The sequence below is a fragment of the Aotus nancymaae genome, unplaced genomic scaffold (genome assembly GCF_030222135.1).
Source record: "Aotus nancymaae isolate 86718 unplaced genomic scaffold, 86718_ANA_hifiasm-v0.15.2.pri h1tg000036l, whole genome shotgun sequence".
NCBI lineage: Eukaryota > Metazoa > Chordata > Mammalia > Primates > Aotidae > Aotus > Aotus nancymaae.
Window position 1 is genome coordinate 38,280,916 of NW_026988450.1, and position 6,167 is coordinate 38,287,082.

At 37.5% G+C, this 6,167-nt stretch overlaps 1 pseudogene; it reads right to left on the minus strand.

Moving 5' to 3' along the window:
* Positions 1–1,338: 1,338 nt before the first annotated feature.
* LOC110569309 (anaphase-promoting complex subunit CDC26-like) lies at positions 1,339–1,626 on the minus strand (annotated as a pseudogene).
* Between the last annotated feature and the right edge of the window lie 4,541 nt (positions 1,627–6,167).

A 6,167-nucleotide genomic window follows, 5' to 3' on the forward strand; every position in this document is an offset into this window, starting at 1 on the left:
CATGAAATATTTTCCCATTCCTACATCCAGGATGGCATTGCCTAGGTCATCTTGCAGTGTTTTTATAGTTTTCTGATTTATATTTCAGTCTGTAATCTGTCTTAAGTTGATTTTTGTGTATAATGTAAGAAAGGTATCTAGCTTCAATCATCTGCTTATGGCTAGCCAGTTATACCAGCACCATTTATTGAATAAAGAGTCATTTCCCCCATTGCTTATTTTTGTCAGCTTTGTCATAGACCAGATAGTTGTAGATGTGCAGCATTATTTCTACACTCTTCATTCTGTTCCATTGGTCTGTGCACCTGTTTTTGTATCAGAACCATGCTGGTTTTGTTACTGTAGCCTTGTAGTATAAAGTCAGGTAACACGATGCTTTTTCTTTTTCTTTTTGTTTAGGATTGCCTTGGCTATTAAGGCTCTTTTTTAGATCCATAAGAATTTTAAAATAGTTTTTTTGTAGTTCTGTGAAGATTGTTGTTGGTAGTTTGATAGGAATAACATTGAATCTGTAAATTGCTTTGGACAGTATAGCCATTTTAATAATATTGTTTCTTCCTATCCATGAGCACAAGATGCTTTTTCATTTGTTTGTGTCTTCTCTGATTTCTTTCAGTAGTGTTTTTTAATTCTCATTGTAGAGATCTCAACGAACCCAGGAATTGTTTTGAAAAAAATAATAAAATAGATATGCCACTAGCTAGACTAATAAAGAAGAAAAAAGAGAAGATCCAAATAAACACAATTAATGAAGGGATGTTACTACTGACCCAACAGATATTTTTTTAAAAAAATCAGAAAATACTATAAACACCACTATGCTCACAAACTAGAAAATCTAGAAGAGACTCATAAATTCCTGAACACATACATCCTCCCAAGACTGAGCCAGGAAGAAACTGATTCCCTGAACAGACCAGTAATAGGCTCCAAAATTGAATCACTAATAAATATCCTATCAACCAAAAAAAAAAAAAAAGCCAAGGACCTGATGGAGTCACAGCCAAATTCTACCATATGTACAAAGAAGAGCTGGTTCCATTCCTACAGAAAATATTCTAAGAAAATGAGGAGGAGGGATACCTCTTCAACTCATTTTATGAGGCCAGCATCATTTTTTTTTTTCAAAAAATATATTTATTTTTAAAAGCAAAAAATCAGATCAGTTTTATAGAATCAAATTTTCCAGAGACAAACCAGAGTTTGGATTCCAGCTTGGAGTGCAAGTTAAGCATCAGTAATCTCATGCAGAAGAATTTATCTCTGACATTCTGCTTGACAGCAAGCACTCAATTCTCTAAATCTGGTTTGTACTTCTGCCATCATTTTATTCTATTCCACAGCTCTGGCATGCAAGATAATCCATCTCTAAAATTCAAGACTTCCAAATTGAGATGAATGATTATTGGGCTTGGGTTGGGGTTTATAACCAATCCAATCATTGATCATTTGTTCCAGACTCTTGGGATCACTGCTGAGCCCAATGGCTCCTTCTCCATCACTGCCTCCTATGACTTCCACATCTTCCTTCTGTTTCTTACGGGTCTCCAGGTCCTTTTGAATGCTCTCAAACTCATCAATGTCACTGAGCTTTAGCTCTAGGCATGTTGGTTTTCATCTCAGCATATGGAAGTCAACACTAAGGGCCAAACCCAGTGAACTATATTAGCAATTCACAGGATCATCCTCAGCATCTAAACAGATTCTAAATGTGTCCATCATTCATTAAACAAACGCTTCTTGTGCTCCAGCTACAAAGTTAAAAGGTACAGTCATAATCTCTTTTCGAGCCTGCTCAGCCCCTTCCCGGAACCTCAGCTCCCCCAACAAAACTACTCGAGGCCAGTATCATCTTGATACCAAAACCTGGTGGAGACACACAAAAAAAGAAAACTTCAGGCCAATATCCGTGGTGAACATGTATGCAAAAATCCTCAGCAAATTACTTGCAAACTGAATTCAGCAGCACATCAAAAAGCTAATCCACCAGGATCAAGTAGGCACCATCCCCAGGATGCAAGGTTGGTTCAACATATGCAAATCAATAAAGGTGATTCATCACATAAACAAAACTAAAGACAAAAACCACATGATTATCCCAATAGACGCGAGAAGGTTTTTGATAAAATTTAACATGTCTTCATGTTAAAATCTCTGAATGAACTATATATTGAAGGAACATATCTCAAAATAATAAGAGCCATTGATGACAAGCCCACAGCCAACATTAGACTAGATGGGCAAAAGCTGGAAGTGTTCCCCCTGGAAACTACCACAAGACAAGTATTCTCTCTCTCACCACTTTTATTAAACATAGTATTGGAAGGCCTAGCGAGAACTGGGCAAGAGAAAGAAATAAAGGGCATCCAAATAGGAAGAGAGGAAGTACAAACAGAGATCTGTTTGTAGGCAACATGATTCTACATTTAGAAAACCCAATTGTCTCGGCCCAAAAGCTCCTACAGCTGATATACACCTTCAGCAAAATTTCAGGACACAAAATCCATGTAGAAAAATCACTAGCATTTCTATATGCCAACAACAGTCAAACCAAGGAGCCAAATCAGAAAGGTAATTCCATTCAAAATTGCCACAAAAAGAAGATACATAGGAATACAACACTGAACATTCAAAACACAATCAAACTTGTAATTTAGTAAATAGCATTCCTTTCAAGAACAACTGATACTTCTCTTCCTCTTACCTCCTCCTATTATAGAAACAGCAGCACCATTATGATCATGATCATCTTTACTTCAACTTATCAACCCAAATGCTGAAGATACTTGAAATGCCATAGATTTCTATGGCATGTTATGCATTTCTTTTGTTTCTATATTTGATGTTTGATTTCATCTATTCCCATTGGAGATCACAAACATTGTAAAGGCAGAACCAATGTCAAAAAAACTTAATCTATCACTTAAAATGTTACACTTAGCGAGACTATAATAATCCACATTGAAAATAAAATTTCATTACTTGAACCGATTTGATTCTTTCTATTAAAAAGTTGAAGCATATTGTCTAAATATCTTATTCTCCAAAAGATTTCCCTATGCTTTTTATTTTTATAACACAGAAGCATTTCTAGAAGATGCTTTCAAATGACTCTGTATATTTCATTCCATAATTATCTTCCTCTTCTGCTTGGTTTGTCCAAAGAGGCATGCAGATTTAGATGGAGTATTGAAAACAAAGTGTCATGGAAACCAGACTCACTGACAGTCAGCCAAGTGCTTCCCTTTAAATCATTCCTTTGAAACAAGGTTGAAAATTATAAACTTTTTCAAGCCCTGATATCGTCCTCCTCAAAACAACCCACTTATGTCATTCCAAGGGTTTTGTTTACTGTCATGTACAGACAGCCTGCATCTTCTCTGTGGCCTGAATTGCTCAGATTTTGTCAAAATTCACTCAATTTGGTATTTTTTTTACATACCTGTCCTAAAATTGTGAGGCTGCTCTCCACAAGGTTAGAATTGAAAAACTGAAATTGAGTTAGCTGCTTTGTGCTGACCATAAAAGATAAAATTTTTTAAAAATATGAGCATAGATTTTAATGTAATAGAAAAAAAGTAAAGACAATCTAATAAATTTATTTGTGTTAGCTACAACAGAAATACTACAAAGATTTTCTTCTGGTCTTCACTGTAGCATTTTATTGGCTTGTGAAGGCATGTAGATTTTGCCAAGCTCAATGTGTTAGATAATTGAAAGTTTAAGATCCTATATCAGTGGTTTAGTTTTAGATTATATATGCTTATTTCTTACTATATTTTAATCATTAGTTAGTCATTACCTATTTTTATTTCTCTTGCCCACTTTGAAGCTTTCAAATATCTTTAAAAGAGTTTGCCTTCTCTGTATATGATAAATAACTTTTTAAATACTTCATCAAATAAATTACTTTTTCACAAATGTGATTTAGATGAAGTTGGTTCTCTCTGAGTAAAATGGGATTTTACCCCTTGGTTTGTATCTAAGTTGATTTCCAAAATAGTGAAAGTCTTATGCTTTGTAATGTTATTTTTGGCTATTTATTAAGTTCATCTGTTAGCATGACACTTGAATTCAGAAAACATAACAAAGTATATTGCTATGTTTCATGAGTTAATACTTTCAGAAAGCAAAACACCAAGTAATTAAGGGTAGACAAGCATTTGGAAGATTATTCAATTTTCTAACAGATTTGTTATAATGGTTATGGTAGTCAGCACTCTTGAGATCAAGTGCTGTGTAATGTAAACGTATTTATTAAGTTTCTGTTGAATGTCTTCCAGTCCTTTCTAAGGAAGGGTGTGTTGTTTTAATTGAGACAGTGCCTAAAACAATACAATAACATTTTCTTATAATAAATGCCCTGATTGCCAAATATAATTAGAGAATCTCCAGCTTTCTGCCAAAAAAAAAAAAAAACTCAAATTGGAAACATAACACCAGAAAGTACAGGTGTAATAAGAAAATTAAGGTGATGGTCACTGTTACTGAGACCTAGATTTGCGAACTTTCTCAGATATCCTTCTCAAGTCCTTAATTCACCTACCTCTACTTACCAGGCTCCTATGTTTTTATTTATGCAACTTGTTCCTATATATTATAAAACTGGTCACACTGAACTATAGTCCATGGTATATACTGTCTATCTGCCTCGGGAAGATTTGAAGTTATCAGGACAGGGACAAATTTTTTTTTGAACCTTGTACTTAAAGTAACTAACAGAGTATCTGAAATAGAGAAGATACTAATATATGGAAATGGAATGGAATGTGGTAAAGTAGAGCAAGATTCTGACACAGAGAGGCATGATAAGATAGTCTATATGGAAGTATATTATTGTCAGGGCTGCTGTATCCCTAACACATGCCACAAAGTTTCTTAATGCTTTGGCTTCACCAAAATTACAAAATTAAGTAGATTGAAAGATAATAGAAAGTACAATTATTTCTAGTGCCACTTTTTATTGTTTGCACATTTATCTTTCATAAATGCAATCAGCAATATAAAAAGACAGCATCAATTATCTTTTAAAGTAGCACAACTTGCTTCCACACTGCTATACAGGGATTTCTTTAAAAGACATATTGTGAATCATCTTGATAAGCATTAGTACAAGTAACATGTACGTGAAGTTAATCAGCTTAATCAATCTCTGTTTATTTGTAAACTAAATTGAATAAGTACAATTGTCACAGTAAAAGCCTAGTCAGGGAGATTAGATCACTACACATCATGGTTTGAAAGCATGACTTCGGGTCGAGAGATCCAAGATGGCCGGTTAGGAGCAGCTCAGGATTGCAGGTCCGAGTGAAAGCGCAGAGGGTGAGTGGATGCCGCATTTCCAGACCGATTTTTACTGCCCACAGACAAGGAGATTCCCAAGTGGAGGAGTCCCACCGGTCGCCAGGGCGGCTGTTTTGGCCGGTGCGGCTGTTTTGCCTGCGCCCCAGCGCAGCGGTTCCCACTGCAACGAGACTGTGTCCCCTGTTAGCCAGCAAGGGGAGCTGAAACAGGGAGCCAGGCCAGGAGATTCCCGGGCAAAAAAGCGCCACGAATCTCAGAGCCGTGGTTTCAGCCAGCGCAGTGGGTCACTGCACGGGAAATCACACAGATCCCGGCGCCTATTCATCAGGTCACCTGGTAGACAGCCGACCGTTCAACTAAAAAACAAAAGGCTCTGAGGCAGAGAGTCAGGTGATCAGGCCCGGCTGGTCCCACCCCCCACAAAAACAAAAAAACAGCAATTGGAAACGCCCTGGGTTGAGACTTTCACAGCAAGCACAGCTGAACACGGGACGGTCCAGCTCTGTAGGGGAGGGGCGGCCACGATTACGGAGGCACTCTACCACTACAGAGAAAGTCCCCATTCCTGAGGCAGCCTGCAGTAGCCGAGGCAACCCACCATTGCCAAGGCAACCCACCATTACTGTTCCTGAGGCAGTTCTAACTCCACCAATATAAATAGGACTGCAGGGAAGATCACACGGCAGCTGGGCAGAGCTCACAGCAGCTCAGCGAAGCCTCTGCAGGCTGAGAGTGATTAGTCTGCCTCCTTGTGGGCAGGGCAGACCGGAGGAAAAAAAAAAAAAAAAACAGGCAGCAGCACAGCGGAAACTCATAAAGCCCTAACTCCCCGGGACAGAACACCTGGGAAAAAAAGGGGTTTA